General features: G+C 45.9%; 1 long non-coding RNA gene across 1 annotated transcript; it reads left to right on the forward strand.

Moving 5' to 3' along the window:
* The first annotated feature begins 12,913 nt into the window (after positions 1–12,913).
* Positions 12,914–15,826, forward strand: LOC114219848 (uncharacterized). Its single transcript, XR_003611479.2, has 3 exons — positions 12,914–12,994; positions 15,286–15,453; positions 15,683–15,826. It is a non-coding gene; the product is annotated as an uncharacterized LOC114219848 (long non-coding RNA).
* Positions 15,827–16,918: the final 1,092 nt, after the last annotated feature.

Consider the following 16,918-nt stretch of genomic DNA (forward strand, 5'->3'; position numbering starts at 1 on the left):
TCTCCACGCTTACGACTTTGCGCCTGGGACCCCAATTCATCCTGGTGGGAGATAGGATCGCCCCACTTTAAAAATCAGGAACACGAAGTTCGAGAGGCCTGGAGACTTGCCTAAGGATAGCAGAGCATCCGCTTTATGCCAGGCACGGCGCTAAGCAGTAAGCGTGTAAATGCAGGCAAGATGGAGTCTCTGAGCCTCGCCGTTGTGATGATCTAGGACAGAGGCATTACTAAAATTGGAAATCTACACATGATTATTTATAGCTTCTGTTTGCACAGCACTCCTTCATGCCAGGTACTTTATTGGGAACATTTTGTCCATTTTCACTCTTCATCCTCCCCACTCCACGTGATGGTTCTTATCTCCGTTTTGCAAATGACTGAGTCAAGACTGGGATGCCACGGTGGCTTGTCAGAGGTCACAGAGCTAGAAAGGGGCCAAGCCATGGCTTGAGGATCGACCTCCCCTAGCCTGGGCTTGTCTCCCTGTGCTACATGGCATCAAGTCCCAGCTTCAACTAGAATCCATCAAGAAGACTCTAAGAATAGTATCTCATTTTAGGAAGAGCTAAGCTGAGTGACCATTAATCTCTCAACGTTGAACTGAGGAATGCTCACCAAAACGAAGTTTCTGACATCAAAGGGTCTAGGTTCTGGTCTGAGCCCTGCTGTGTGAAGTGATGCAAGTTACTTAACCCCTCTGGATGATATTTCCTGTCTGTATAATGGAGTTCGTGAAAGTGTCCATCCAGGACTGCTGTGTGTGTTACATGTACATTTTTAACAAAGCAAAGCATAGAGTAAATTATTTTTCTCTTCAAAAAAGTTACTAACTTTAGGGGCACCTGGGTGGCTCAGTTGGTTAAGCGTTTGCCTTAGGCTCAGGTCGTGATCCCAGAGTCCTGGGATTGAGTCCCGTACCGGGCTCCTTGCTCAGCGGGGAGCCTGCTTCTCCCTCCCCCTGCTGCTTTCCCTGCTTGTGCACGCTCTCTCTCTCTCTCTCTCTCTCTCTCTTTCTCTTTCTCTCTCTCTCTGACAAATAAAAAATCTTTTAAAAAGCTACTAGTTTTAAAAAATCAAGACTTCTAGAAAGGAGACTAGTAGTTAATGATCTAGCCTAAACAGGAACTTGGGTTTCCACGGGAGTTCTGAAATATGATGTCTGAGGGAATAGAAACAGAGGCAAATGTAGCTTTCTCAAAAGATCAGCCAAATATGGGGTTGATTTACCAGGGTCTGAGCACGCTCGGTGTGTAAGAGAAGACTTTTGAAATGCAGGATCTGGGTCACTTGGGCAACTTAGCACCTACCACTGTGCAAGAATCAGTATTTGACTATGAGGAAAATTAAAGTGAAACGGGGTGCTGTCCCCTTCAGCATTTACCTGAGCCTACATTCAAGGGGGGAGGACAGACTCAGCCTTGAGTCACCAGAGCACGGCATGAATGCAGCTGTGGGAAAGCCCACATTATACGTGAGAATGGCCAGGGCTGCAATTCCGGCTGAGATGGGGGACAGAGGCAGGGAAGCAGGGGGAAGGGTGTGACCCACATGTCAAGTTCGAAATACATGTTGGGCCTCAAACCAGAAAGGCACTGAAGGCCATGCTGACAGATTTTAGTTAAGCTTCACTCTGTGGCTAAACATAGTTGAATACCTGAGGTTCTTCATCCAGCATGTTTAAGAAAAATATTAGCTAAGATTTTTCTATTGCAAATGACAAGGAACTTAGCAAAAAAAAAAAGAAATGTTTTAGGAAAGTTACTGGTAAGTATCACCAGAAAGCAAGAATGTTCTCACTCGGAATGCTTAAATAAGATCATCACAAACTTGTCTCTCCCCATATTTCATCTCTTGCTTCTCTAGGTAGGCTTTATCCTCAGAGGGGCTGGTCCCAAGTGGCAGTAAAAATGGCCACCAGTACCTCTAGGCTTGTGTTCTCCCTGCTTAATTAATCCCCCTGTGTAAAGAGAGAGCTTCTCTCTTAACTGCGGACTGAATCTCATTTCCCTGGCTTGCATCATTTGCCTGTTTGTGAACCAATCATCGAGGACAGGATGATGGAATGTTTTGTTTGGCCCAGACAGGGTTAAGTAATCACCTCTGAAGTGGGAAAAGAAGGGTAGTCAGTTCATCGCTGTTCCCCCAACCACATAAAAAGGAAGGAGAGCCAGGTTTGGTTCCATAAAAGGGGAATAAATGAAAGGAAGTGTATTGGTCAGATGGGATGGGTTATGCCATCGTAACGAGCAACTCCAAACCTCAGTAAGCTGAAAACAGCACCTGTTTATTGCTCATCACACAGATCCACTGTGGTTGGGGGTAAGGGACTCTGCTTGACATCATCCTCACCCAAGCTAAAGGACAGTGCATCTCCAAAGTTCCAAGACTGCTGAGCTAGGGGAAAAAAATGCGTGTGATGAATGTCACACTTATTGTTAAAACCTTCTACTTGGGAGCCACATGTATTACTCAAGACTTTTTTTTTTCCCCAAAGCAAATTACTTAACCACACCTAACTTCAAGATGTAGGAACGTGCACTCGACCATGATTGTAGAATGGAGGGATACTGGAAATACTTTGATGAAAGCGCCCAAAGCTAACATAGGCAGGTAAAGACAACATAAGTCCACTGCAAGACAACTGGTTACAGTAATGTATCAATGCAAGCATCCTGCTTCTAGAAAGAATTATGGTGTGTCTGTGTATATGATTGTGTGTGAGAGATAGAGACATAGTGATGAACCCATATATTCACGCTCATGCTGATTTGAATCATTCCTCATCGAGTTAATACTGCCTTTGACAGTATGAGTTTATTGACAACATAGAAATCCATCAGGTTATTAGAAATTTTTGACAACCTCTATTTCAGAGACACGGGAATGTTGTGGCAATGATTCATTATGAAGCAATTAACCAGGAGAAGTTTCTCTCTCTAAAATAACAATAGCCTGTTTCTCTCTCTCTTTAAAAAGAAAAAGAGTCATTTGACATATTGGCTGTTTCGAAAAATGTCTACTCTCTCCATTCAAAACTAAAGTCACGGAGTCTCAGCCCCTCCTTATCCAGCTAACCATTGTCAAAGGGGGGGAGGGGGAGGGAAGTGGAATGCTTACTTCGAAGATTATGAAATTCAACCACATAACAAATTTTATTAGTAAATAAGACTACTTTGCCCTTAATCTGCTCATGACTCAGAAGTGTGTAATATTTAAATATTGGTATTAAATTTGGAAATAATATTCATCTCTGCTCAGTACACCGCTGGCAGGTAGTTAAGAAGTGCTATAGGAATGTATCCAAGTCAAGTTTTCCTCATGTTGCTGCAAGTGTACGGTAAGGGTCCTCACTGCTTCCCATCAGGTCTAGTTTTAGTGGCGGTCAAGACCCTCACTGCTCCATCCCAGGGTCCACCTGGCTGTCCAGCAAGGCAGACAGACGCTGCTTCCTGTCACAGTGAAGCTGCTTCCTCCAGAATTCCACTCTGAGTTTTGGCAGGACTCGTGAGGAAAATTACCAAGTAGCACCCCATCCTTAGTACCCGCTACCGCCATTGCTTGGAAATATTCGTAATGAGGATATAGATCTAGACAGTCCTGGGGGCAGTGGGACCCTGACGTTGAGCTGTGCCCAGTCTGCCCAACCAGAAGCATGTGGTCCTACTTTGGTTAGGACAGGGAAGGCTGCCCCATCAGAAGGAAGCCATATTCCCCATTTCTCCACAGCACAACCAGCATGTGCTCTAAGTGTCTGATACCCCAGTCCCTGACATCTGATTGACCTCTCAGCACAGGACTGTGACTTCAAACCCTGTGGCATGTCTCCTGAGAGCCTAGCCCCTTGACCCATTCAAACTCCCTAAAAGGCATTTGCTCTCTCCTTGTCAGCGAATGAATGAATGAACGAAGAAATGACGTGTGGAAAGAATGCCGGAGTGAGCGGGTACAAGTGATTGCACACTCGTCCCATGTGAAGGAGTAAGTAGGCGGTGGCTCAGGCACACCAGATTCAAAAACTCCACGAACATTTCAGCTTCATTTCTCCATGTGTTTGCTTCTGCCCTGGTTCTTCCGTTTCACCTGTGATTCCTCAGCTAGCTTTCTTAAGGCTCCAGCCTCCTGCCTGGACCTCTGAGCCCTACTAAGGAGAGCAGGGCTCCGCAGAGACTGGGCCCTCCATGCTAATGGCTGTATGCTGCCCCTCTCTGGCACCAGGTGGTACTACAGGCTTTCTCCAAAATGCAAGTCCTGCTTCAACCCTTCAAAGTACAACACCTCACCCCTTGGGTTAAAAGGGCTCCCGGGTGAGTCTGACATTTGTGGCCAATAAATTCAAGACGAGGACTTGAGGAATGGTAGAGGACCGTGGTTGGGGGAATAGGCCAGCATACCGATTTCCCCCCCTTATGTTAGAAACAGGATTAAGCTGTAAAAGGTCTATTGTTCTAACACAGAGGTAAAACATTGTATCCTTTCTGGAAAGATAAGCTGCACATTTGCACATAAAGGAGATATACTAAAAAATAAAGGTAAGGGGAAAACCTGTAATTCCTCTAATTAAGGACCTTGTGTTTAGAACTCCTGCTTCCTTCTTTTTTAAGGCTAAATAATATCTCACTGTATCTATATTCTACGTTTACGTTATCTCTTTATCTGTTGATGGACATATGGGTTGTTTCCATCTCTTAGCTAATGTGAATAATTCTGCAATGAACTTGGGAGTGCAGGTTGGAGATCCTGATTTCAATCCCTTTGGATAAATACCGAGAATGGGATTACTGGATCTCGAACATGCTAAGCCCCATTTTTGTCTGTTTTGTATACTGACTTCCTGCCTTAGATTTTATCTGGGGGAAAAAAAGTGGGGGTTCCATGGCTGGGTTGAGGGGAAGATGGAGAACACAGGTTTAGATCAACGACTTGGGGGTTATGATCAGAATCACCCAGGGAGTCTTTTAAAAATATGAATTACCCAGGCTGCATCCCAAACCTTTGAAATTAGGATCTCTGGAGCACTGCTCAAGGAATGTTTATTTTTTAAAATCCCTCCTGGTGATACTGACGCCACCCGCCCAAGGGCTTGAGTTTGGGAAGTAAGTTATCTCTGAAGTCCCTTCTAAAGCCAGAAATTCTAGGATTCAAAACTCCCCAAGATAAAAGAACTTTGGACACTTTGAAGAGAACCTAACTCTTCGAGGCAGACTGCCTCTATTCTATTGGAAAATGACTTTATCTTGCAAAGTTGGTCCTCTCTCTGGGGCTTCTTTGTCCTTGGGGCTCTTCAATAATGAGGGTGCCGCTCTTAGCTGCAAATATTGGAAATCCCGATGAAACTGACTTGAACGACACAGAAATGTGGTATCTCCCATCAGGGGAAGTGCAGAGGGAGAACGGCTCAGTGATGTCATCAGATACCCAGGACCTTTGCACATCTCTGCTTTACCATCTCCTGTGTTTGCTTTAGCAGAGGCTGGTGGAAAGTTGGCTAAGCAAGTCCAGGCATCACATCCTAACAGAATGGCATTCAGAGGAAGTAACGCATGTTTTCTTCACGTGGTTGTCTCTTAGGAGAGAGGAAGATTTACCCAAAGGACCCCAGTGTACTTCCCAGCATCCAGTCACTTAGACTTAGACCACCTGGTTGTCCCTAAACCAGCCATTTGCAAAGGGATAGGGTTGCCCTCAGACTACTCGGGTCCATCCAAGACTGAGGGTGAGGTCAGCTGACCGAGAGGGGCATGCCGCATGGGGGAAGGGGAGGTGCCAGGACAAAACTGAGTTTCTGTTGAGCAAAAGGAAGGAGGAAAGGTTGCTGTCCACCACAGGCTCTGACCTGAGAGAGAACGTACAGTTATAACTATTATTGCAATCATCCAAGGGAAGAAGGGTGTGAGAAGACAGTTAGACTTAAAACAAAATAAAAGCTTGCAATAATTCCTCAGGCTCCAGATGCTCTTTTTATATAATGGTGGTCATAAAAGGCCTTAATGGGTACGATTCTCACAGAATTTCCACTCCCTCTCAGGAACAGGGCTGGGGAGGTCCTTGCATGCCAATGAGCAGGTAATTAGAACCACAAAGTCAAAAGATGCTGCAGTGACTTCCTGGCTCAGCTCTTGGAGGAGGGAAAAACCCAAAGAACGCTCTAGAAATGCCTGGGTCCCTGCAGGCTAAAAGTGTAGATCTGCATGAAGGAGAAGTCAAGCCTGCCAGAGTTTTAGGGCCCCCTGGCTCAGGTCTTTATCTTCATCCATGCAATCTTTCCATTTATTCATTCAGTCGCTAATTCAAATGACCTTCGTGAAGCCCCATTTAGCTAGTGATTGTTCAAGAGACTGGGAATACCAACATAAATAAGACAGTGTGGATCTCTCTGTCTCTCTCTCTCTCTTGCCTTGACCCCCTTTTCACACCAAAAAGTGGGAAAAATAATGCTCATCCCACTGGGTTGCTAGGAGGATTACAGGACATTATGCAAGCCCCGCATGCATCTGAGTATTCTCTAGGCAAACAGTAGGTGCTCAACGTATGCTCACTATTGTTATGATTTTCACTGTTATTGTTAGGACAATTAAGCTGTGTCCCTAGCCCCCCCTAGGGCTCACAATCCAAGTCTAATGGGGCAAGAACACATCCATGACTAGGCTATTTGAAATTACAATCAACAGCACTCTTTTGGGGGGTAGGCTCTCCGTTATTTCAAATTTCATGGAAAGCTGCCATTTATTGAGCAACTACTATGTGCCAGTCTCTGTGAAAGGGGCTTTGCAGTAATATTTCATTTACTCCTTAGAGCAACCCATCAGGGGAGAAGGGTCTTCTTATCCTCCTTTTCAGATGAGAAACCCGAGACAAAGAGCAGCTAAGCCATTAGCCTCATCTGTCTGCCCTCCCTCCAACTTTGCATGGTTTTTATCTTTCAGATTTGAGAAGTAGAGCTATTTCTTCCCTTCCCTTGCAAATATATCTCTGCTCTCTATGGATATGCTTACATGTCTACTTTCTCTATTCTTTTTCTCCTGTGAACCAAAAAATTTGGTGAAAATACCATTATGTTGGATGGTGAATTCTAGAAATTCCTTGCTAATTGTATGCCCACATTGGGAAGACTGAAAGCTGTGAGCATTTCCTCAAAGGAGATACTTCTATCCTTAAAATAATTGCAATCCCTTACCATAAAGTGCAGAGGATTGATATTCCAGAAAATACTTTTAGACTGTTACCACCCGAAGAAGATAAATTGTATCTCTAAGGACTAAACTGTCTAACTTCCTGTTGAAATTATGTTATTGCAAATCTTCAAACCCTATAGGTTCCTGGCTACGTTCACTCTAAATAGACTATCTACCAGGAGTCAAGTGGATGAACATAATAGCTCATCAAGACTCCTACGTTTTCCACTCTTCTTGGAGCCTGTAGAGTATATGACATTATATGAGAGGGGCAAGCCCCATCGTTTCACTATCCTAAGTGCAGTCGAATTTTAACACCTTAGCAGGGTTTGAAACAGAGATGGGTCATCTGAGATGACCACTAGAGAATTCAAGATGGACAGATGTCTCCCTTTGCTCCAGACTCATATAGTCAACTGCTTATTGGCTATCAGCAGCTGGACAATCCACAGATAAGACAAATTCAGCAAATCCAAGTCTGAGCTCCCCACATCCCCATGCGTGTCTGTTTGAGCTCCTGTGTTCCCTACCCCATGAAGCATCATCCATCACCCACCCTGTCCCCCAAAGCAGAGACCTAAGGGGCATCCTTGTCTCCTCCCCTTTACCACCCAAAACCCAAGTCTGATCCATTCTATCTCCCTGATAGCTAAAGACCTGGAAGGTACAGGTGAGGGGTCCAGGGGAGTTTTTGGGTTTTTGTTGTTGTTGGGTTTTGTTTTGTTGTTGTTGTTTTTGGGCTTGGGGTTTTGTTTTGTTTTGTTTTGTTTTTTTGCCAGGGGCATGGAAGTTCTAGGGTGCAAAATAAAGAGGTGAATAGGAAATGAAGTACCCAAACACTCAGGAAGTGAGGACATAGCCAGAGATTCTTATGTGCTGGGCATTAGTTACTAATGACAGAGATGAACCCCGGTGTTACAAGTTTCGTTGGGGATAGAAGTCAGGGCCCAGGTGAGGTGACAGGTGTAGTGACTGTTATGCTGTCTGCCTCATCCCTGGGTCCTGATGAGGTTGTAGCTTGAGCTAGGGCTCTCTCCCTGCGCTCCCAAAACCCTGGGGCTTATCCTGATCACAGCGGTGAACAGAGATTTTAGGTTATCTATTGACTGGCAGGCTGCCAACAAGACTCTGAGCTCCTTGAAGGCAGGAGCTTTGTCTAATGTTATGCTGACTCCATAACTCCTGGCAAGGTTTCTAACGCTTTGTCACTTAGCAGCCTTAACCAACTACCACACACTGGGTTAAGAACAACAGAACTTTCTCTCCATTTGGTGTGGGGGCATGGGGGAGGGCAGTTGTCCAAAATCAAGGCATAAGGAAGGCCATGTCCAAAGGCTCTAAGGAAGAACACTTCCTTGCCTCTTCTAGATTTGGTGGCCCCAGGCATCCTTGGCTTGTGGTGGCATCTCTCCGATCTCTGCTCCGTTCTTCGTGTGGCCTCCCCCCTCTTCTCTATGTAAGGACACCAGTCCTCTTATAAGGACACCAGTCTCTGCAATCATTGCATTGAGGGCCCACCCTCATTTCAGTACAATGTCATCGTAAGATCTTTAATTACATCTGCAAAAACCCGACTCCAGGTAAGATCACAGGCTGAGGTTCTGGATGGACGTGCATCTGAGGGGACACTATTCAACCCACGACAGTAGGTGTGCAATAATGGTGACTATTATAATTCTTCCATGATCCCCTTGCTTGCTCAGATTCCTTCGCGATATGCTCTCACTGAACTGTGATCTTTTCTCTCAGAGCATTTTCTTCTGTTTGGGACTCACACTGATCACTTTGCTGACACCCGTGTCGCCCAGTAGACTACAAGCTTCACTGGAGTCGAGGCAACTGTTCATGTCATTCCTCATTCTACCCCCAGCACTGAACACAGTGCCCTCACATAGTGGACACTCTGTAAATACCTGTTGAGTGAACGAACGAATGAATGAATGAATGAATGAATATCGAGTGAATAATCGATGACAAACACGCTGTATGTAGTCCCTTCCCTGAGCTAGGCGCTTCCTCCCCACCCAGGGCCACGAGGCTCTTGCCGCAGAGCCAGGCTCCACACACAGTTCAGCTGGCTCTCTCTGGAACTGGTTGAGTTTGTTTAATCATATTATACAGTGTGCGTGTTTTACATGATCAATATATGTCACCCTAAGTGAACATGTCACCTAGCCTAATGGCTTCTGCAGGAACCGTTTATTGGGGTTGGCATTCTCCTTTTTTGATGCCTGCTCCGGCGAGGGCAGTGACAATGGGCCCAGGACCCTTGGTGCCACTTGCCTTCCTGTGCCATGGTGTGCTAAATGAAATATGACAAGAGAGTGGCTTCCAGTAATTGCAGTAATTGACTGTGGAGAGTCCATGATTATGCCATTAGCTCCTCTCTGGGTAACACATCATGAGTGTGGCCACATCTCACTGCTTTGGAGACCATCAGAATTGCAGGAAGGTTCAAGCGGGATGGTCTGTCCCTACTCCCTGTTCTCCACCATATGCCAAGATTTCTCATCCTAATGTCTAAAAAGTAAAGGGTGGAGTAAGAAGACCCGAGTACTGGCTCCAGCCTGGCCATTTGTTACGATGAGGTCACTGGTAAGTCTCTATAACTCAGGCATCTCTGATCTTCAACTCTCAGGGTCGGGGGTGGGGGAGCTGGAAATAATCCCTTCCCGACTGTGATAGTTAAATTTGTGTGTCAGCTCCCCTGGACCATAGAGTGCCCAGCTCGAACATAATTTCTGGGCGTGCCTGTGAAGGTGCTTTCAGACAAGATTAGCCCTTGAATCAGTGCGCTCCATACAGCAGATGGCCCTCCCAGTGTGGGTGGGCACCAGCCAATCTGTTGGGGACCTGAATAGAACAAAAGGCAGAGGCAGGAGGAATTCAGTCTTTTTTTTTTTTTTTTTTTTTTTCCTGCCTCACCACCTGAGCTGGGACATCTCATCTCATCTTCTCCTGCCTGCAGACTGGGAGTTATACCATCAGCTCCCCTGGTTCTCAGGCTTTTGGACTCTAATGGAGTCACACCACTGGACTTCCTGGGTGTCCAGCTCACAGATGGTAGATCGTGGGACCTTTCAGCTCCCGTAAGTGTGAGAGCCAGTTGCTCATGTAAAAAAAATATATATATATAGGTTCTAGTCCTCTGGAGTGCCCTAAGACACCGACCTACCATGTATGGGGCTGACGGTTGAGAAGATCCAGGTGTGCAGTTGTGCACATTACAAACTTCATAGCACGCATATTATTTACCACACTTGCATTCCACCCATTCAGAGAAAGCGGAAAATATCCTAATATTTCTAATGAGTCTATCTGAGCATTCGCCTGCTACTAGTTTGTTGAACAGTTTTAAGAGCCTTGAGATGAGGGAACGTGGCCCATAGCTGATACACTGGCCTTCCGTATGCCTTTTATGTTCGAGACAGAGCCCCCGCTAGCAACCCTTCCTCTGCCCCAGTAAGTTCTTTCTCCTGAAAAGGCAGGCAGTCCACGAACGTCAGTGCAGGGAGGATGACAGGAATCAACTACCCAGAAATGGCAAATATGCATTAGTCACTCATTCTTCCACATCCACTTCCGGAGTCTTTGCTAGCTACTGCAGTAATTTATGGTCCTCTTTCCCACGAGTTTTGCAATGAGCAGTGCAATGACAAATGCTGAACAACTTGCTGTTGGGATGGAGGTGGGGGAGGGAGAGACCTAGTGTGTAACACTTGCCTATATCTGTGGTGTAAGCACTGCCATCATGGTTGACTTGAGTATGAGTTACTCAATAAGGAGTTGGTAAGACTTGTGGACAGCCAGCTCTCCTGAGCCTGTGGGAGCCGGCCCTTGCGCACCAGTGAAAGATTTTCTGAACACAAAGTCCCAGGGATCCATGGCCAACCATTTAGAATTGGCAGAGAAAAAAAAAAAATGAAAGCTTTTTACTATCTCTTTATCCCCTAATTTTACAGATAAAGTCCCTGAGAAGAGAAAAAAAAAAATGACAAAAATGGCACAGCAAAGAAGAGGGTTAGAATACCAGTCTCCAGAATCCTGGCTCTTTCCTCTGCTCGACACCCCTCCAGAGGCTACATGGGATTGGTTGGATTCCAGATGATTCTGCAGCCACTTGGTCAACAGTGGTTTGGAGAAGACAACCAGAACTAGTGTCAGGTACTTAGCCTCTCTTTACTTATTTAATCCTAACAACAACTGTATGAAGTAGGTACTGTTATTATACATACATGATGGATGAGAAAATAGAAGGGGTGTAGCTTTCCTGTGGTTATGGAGCCCATAAGTGGTGGTGCTGGAAAAACCATACTTGAAGGCACAGGCTCTTAACCTCTTGCAGAGGCAGCTCCTGACATGGCCCCAGGGTTCCCCACCTCCCATATTCACCATCTTGTGTAATCCCTTGCCCTTGAATGCAGACTGGATCCAGTGATTTGCTTCTAATAAGTAGAATTCAGCGAAGATGATGTCACTTCCATGATGAGGTTGCAAAAGACTGTGACTTCTACCTTGCTAGGACTCTCTCTTCTGCGCTCTCTCTTGCTCACTCTGATGAAGCTGCCATGTTTTAAGATTCTCTGTGGAGTGAGCCACATAGCCAGGAACTGAGCAGACCTCTGACCAACAGCTCTTGAGGAAGTGAGAGTTTAGTCCAACCTCCTATAAGGAACTGAATTGCCAATAAGCCCATCAGTGAACTTGGAAGTAGAAGCATGAGCTGCAGCCAGGTGACAGTTTTTAAGAGACCCTAAGACAAGGACCCCAGCTAATCCTATGGATTCAGGACCCAGAAAAACTGTGAAATACTTAATGCTGCTCTTCGAAGTGGCTGCATTATCAGGTAGTTTGTTAGAGGTGGATGGCTAATACACCACCACTGTCTGTAGCATGAGCCATTCAAGTAGGATGACCTGGATGGTCACCTTACTTAACTACCCTAACACCCAGTCTTGGGCGGGGGGGCGGGGGGGGTCACAATAGAATCTTCAGTACAGGGTTGTTGGGAAATAAGGTGAAGTAATACCGAAAAAAAGTGCTTAGGGGGCGCATGGGTGGCTCAGTTGGTTAAGTGGCCGCCTTCAGCTCAGGTCATGATCTCATGGATCCTGGGATAGAGCCCCACGTTGGGCTCCCTGCTCAGCACGGAGTTTGCTTCTCCTTCTCCCTCTCCTCCTCCCCCCTGCTCGGACTCTCTCTCTCTCAAATTTTTTTTTTAAAAAGTGCTTAGCAGAGGAAACAAAAGCTCCAAAAAGATGAGTGGAAACCAATTCGGTCTGGTTCCAAATCCTTGCATTGTCTACTCTGCTATAGCGTATAAACAGGATGGCGAACAAGAACTAAGGCAGACATGAGGTGAGAGGAGCCAAGGGAGATTTGTTCTTTTTGTGAACAGGACAGTGACAAGTGAACGGTGTTTGGCAGGACTTATGGCAGAGGGCCAGAGCCAACCCTTCATTGTGCAAAGACGTCGGGAGGGTGGTGGGACATACAGTATCTGTAAGGCAGTCAAGGACAGATCTGTTCATTCTGCATAAAAAGCTCATCAGGCTGCAGACTTTCTTCTTAGAAAAGTAAAACTAACTGCTAAATAGATACAATTTTACCTGCCACGTAACCCCAGGACATAATTATTGACCACGTTCATCCATACCTCACAGAGGAGATGGAAATGATTTGGCCACAAACTTCTCAGCCCACCAAGCTTGCAAGTGGACTCAGTGTCTCTCTTCTGATGCTACTGGCTGACAGTTTGACTTGAGTCTGCTCTAGAAACGTTGAGATCCCTTGGTCAGCATGTCTCCATTGAAATAAAAGGTATGATCACAAATTTTTTAAAAAACAGAATATATAGGTTTTCTGGTCAGCTGGGGGGGTGGAAGACTACTTTTTAATTCCCAGATTATGATAGTCTGCTGGCTAAAACTGCAGACTCAAGTGTAGACTATCTCGGTTTGAAACCGACACGTTCGTTTTACTACTGGACAAGCACCTCAACCTCTCTGAGCCTCAGTTTCCTTATCTGAAAAATTGACAATATCCCTTACTTCACTGTGGTTTTGAAACTATTATGAGTTCAGATATACAAAAAAGTGCTTGGTACAATGACACACAGGTGGGGCTCAATGAATAATCATTCTGCTTCCTTTTGTTTGTATTATTTTAACCGCGAGCACAAAATGGAACATCAGAAAAAAAAATTTCTCAAGGTCGGTATTTCACAAATTGTGATTTGCAGGAATGTTAACTGGCATTGAACAAAATTAGAAAGGAAGGGAAAGAAGTGGGAGAAAGTTTCTTCCTTAGTGAAATATGATAGGACAATTTAGATGAAAAAATGTTAAATGTTTTGTTTTCCATGACTTTTCAGAGCCTTTAATATGCAAATACGCATGTGACACGCCATAAAGTATGTGATGTTTTCATAATTTATTTCTACACAGAACTTTTTTTCCTCCCTAGAATTCTTGTTGATATGTTCTAGAAAACTGCTTTCGAGAACATAACTTTAGAAAATCGTTGCTATCGGGTTATCTCAGCTCAATCTGACACTCTCCAGTGGAAATTTCTGGTCATTTGAAGCAGTGTTCCACAGAACCAAAGCATTGAGTAGAATCTTTCTTTTCTGTGATTTGTTTTATTCTCTTTCTCCACTTCTGCCAGTTTTCTGGAAGCATCTAAATTCGGGGACCGCCAAATAGTCTATTTTTCTTAGGTGTTCCCCTGGCTCTGCTACAGAAAGGCAAATTTTCTCTTTGTTGCATTCTCTGTATTTGATCTCTCCCCAAAGTACTAGGACTCTCAGTGCTAAGCATCCACCTTCCTGGTCTCTGTCCCTTTGTCATGCAATAAAACTCAAAACGGCAGAGTCCCTAAGGCTTTGGATCTTTATACCAGTCCAGAGCAGAGACTCTGACCAGGCACCGGGGGCAGCAAGATCCCACATCTGTCAAGCTCTGGGTCCTAAAGGGTCGTGACCAGTGGCCCAGGTTGAAATGTGTGTCTGCGTAAGGATAGAAATCACTACCCCCCAGGTGTCTCTCCTCCAGAGTAAATCTGGAGACCTCAACATGTCAGCCAGTTGCTCCAACAATAGCTAGCTAGCAACGGGAACCAGAAATTGTCCCCCATGTAGAATGGGGAAATGGCCAATCCCAAGAAATGCTCCTGCCCCAGTCTCAGATTCCCCTGGTTTTCTCCTGAAGCTTTCATTTCCCTATATTCTGACCGACCCCGAGTTGTTTTCCATGTCTTCTCTCAGCTCACTGTCAGCTAATCCCTTAAAGTAGTAAGTTGCTCACTTGAGTGTAAACTGATAAAAAGATGCTCGCTAACCTGACTAAACACTATCAGGGAACTGTGCATTTTAGGCAGGGTTCTTCAAAAAAGATAAGCTCTGAACCTCCGATAACACCACGATTGTCGCAGGGAAAGAAGAGAGGGAAGAGTGAAGAGTTGAAATCCCCCTTCTGCCAATTCATTTGCTCAGGTATCCATTTATTCGCCAATCATGTACTGAGAATGTGCTCTGAACCAGGCACTGTGTAAAGTGCTCAGAATAGAGTGGAGAGTAAAACATCAGCCACCAGTCCAGTCATCCATCGCAGACCTCATTAAGCTAAAAAAAATATATATATTGCCTGATTATAAACTGTAAAAAAGGCTACCATGGAAAAAGAACAGGGAACTGTAACAGAGAATATGTAGAAAGACATGATTCAGACCAAACGGTAAGGTTAGTTCTAAGGAGGGAAGATTTAAGCTGAGCTCTGCAGGAAGCGAACGAAGGGCTGTGCAGAAGCAGTGGGGGAGGGGAGCATCCCAGGCATTCCCAAGGGGACCTAGGAGAGGGGGGAGAGAGGGGGGGAGAGAGAGAGAGCGAGCGAGCCCAGCTTGTTTGAGAGACTGAAAGAAAGCCCGTGTGGATGTAGCGCGCTGAAGGACAGAGCATCACAAGATGGGGTTAGCGCTTAGTCATCTTTGGCAAGACGATGCCTTGTAATGAACCACCGCAGACTCTGGTGGGATGTAACAATATGTCTGTGGCTCGTGTATCAGGGGTCAGGGTCATGTATCAAGATCAGCTTCACGTGTCTCTCATTTTCCAGCAGCCCAGACAGGTTCTCACGGCAACGGCAAAGGCACAAGCATGCATGAAAGCATGCAATGCCCTTTGAAGGGTGGGCTCAGAACTCTCTCACCACCGTTTTCTTAGCCAAAGCAAGTCATGTGGCCAAGCTCAGAGCCGGAGCGAGAGGATACTATGCAAGTTTACGGTAAGGGGCCTGAATACCAGGTCGGGTGGAGCATTGGGGGCATTCTTTCAACCTTCCACAACTAGAGGGACAGATGGAGGGAAACCAGTTAGTTCATTCAGTTCCTTGAAGGCCAATATACATACTTTGGATTTTATTCTAAGTACTATAGAAAGCTACTAAGCTGACCGATTATTGCTCACATGACCTCGGGCAAATCATGTGCCTTCTTGAATATTTGTTTCCCCAGCTATAAAACGTGTCTGTAGTGGGAGCGAGAGATGGGTTGCTTCTTGGGGAAGATACTCAAACCCTCTGAACCTTGTGTATTTGTGTATGAAAATGAACCAATGCTACACACCTCCTCGGATTGTTGGGGGAATGAAGCGGGATGATGAATGTGAAAGCAGTTTGTAAGCCGTGAAGGGCTCAACAGTCATCGGTTCCTGCCCTGTTTAGAGCAATGCCAAAAAGTCGGGCACAGGACTCTCATTTCTGAGGTGAGGAAGCTGCCCCCCCCCCCAAAACGTCGAATAACTTGCATTTGTTCCACAGCCGGGAAGGGGAGCAGGAAGGAGGAGTTCAAACTCTCATCTGGCTGATTCCAAAGCTCCCAGCCTTCAATTAACTACAAATTAAGTAAGTTGCTTCCCCTGTATGAGGAATTGGCTGTGGTAGGATCTTCAGCGGTGATTACTGGTGTCACTGGCGATGACGGGCATGATTTAGACCTTTCCCCAGCTGCTGCTGAGCCCAGCATCGTCCCTTACCCCAGGCCGGCCAGTGGCCAACAGCTAATTCACCAGGGGCCATCCCAGCTGATTGGTTCATCAATAACCCATTATCTCTGCCACTGTAAATATCTTGGAAGGAATGTGACTTTCGGGGAGGAATACCCAAGCACACCCAGGCTGCCTGCAGCCAGTGCATAGCCTGGGGCTCTGGGAAAAGAGAAAAATATACCCACTTCCGGCTTCCCAAGGCAACATGTTACAAAATCCCCCTGCCATCCCTGACAAGGGGGAACTGGCTGGAACAGTCTGAAGGTGGGGTCCTTGCATAAGGAATCTGTCCCATTTGCCACTCACAGGACACTGCTGGGATGAGAACCATAGTGAAGAGAAAAATTACCCAGAGCAGGCCCAGGCCGGCAGGCCCCAGTAGATGAAAAGTTGCTAAAAAGAGCAAGAGATAACTAGAAGCCCCCTGAAAGCAAGAGATAACCAGCTGTTTCTGCTTCTGTAAACAGGCTTCCTGCCGCAAACCCCCTGCACTGCCCTAACCATCGTTCCCACCTAAAGCAACCCCCTGCCTCCCCTCAGTTTAAGCCCACCTACCAGCAGTCAGCATAGCCCTTGGAACCTGACCCCCTGCACTCCCCTATAAAAACCCTGTAACCCCACTGCCCAGGGCCCAGAATTTTGAGTGTGAGCTCGTCTGGGTCTGCCGGCGTAAAACCCGAGTTCTCCGGCTTCTCCGAGTGTCG

The sequence above is a fragment of the Eumetopias jubatus genome, unplaced genomic scaffold, assembly GCF_037043125.1.
Source record: "Eumetopias jubatus isolate StellerSeaLion01/CBP00866 unplaced genomic scaffold, mEumJub1_p1.0 scaffold_12, whole genome shotgun sequence".
Taxonomy (NCBI): Eukaryota; Metazoa; Chordata; class Mammalia; order Carnivora; family Otariidae; genus Eumetopias; species Eumetopias jubatus.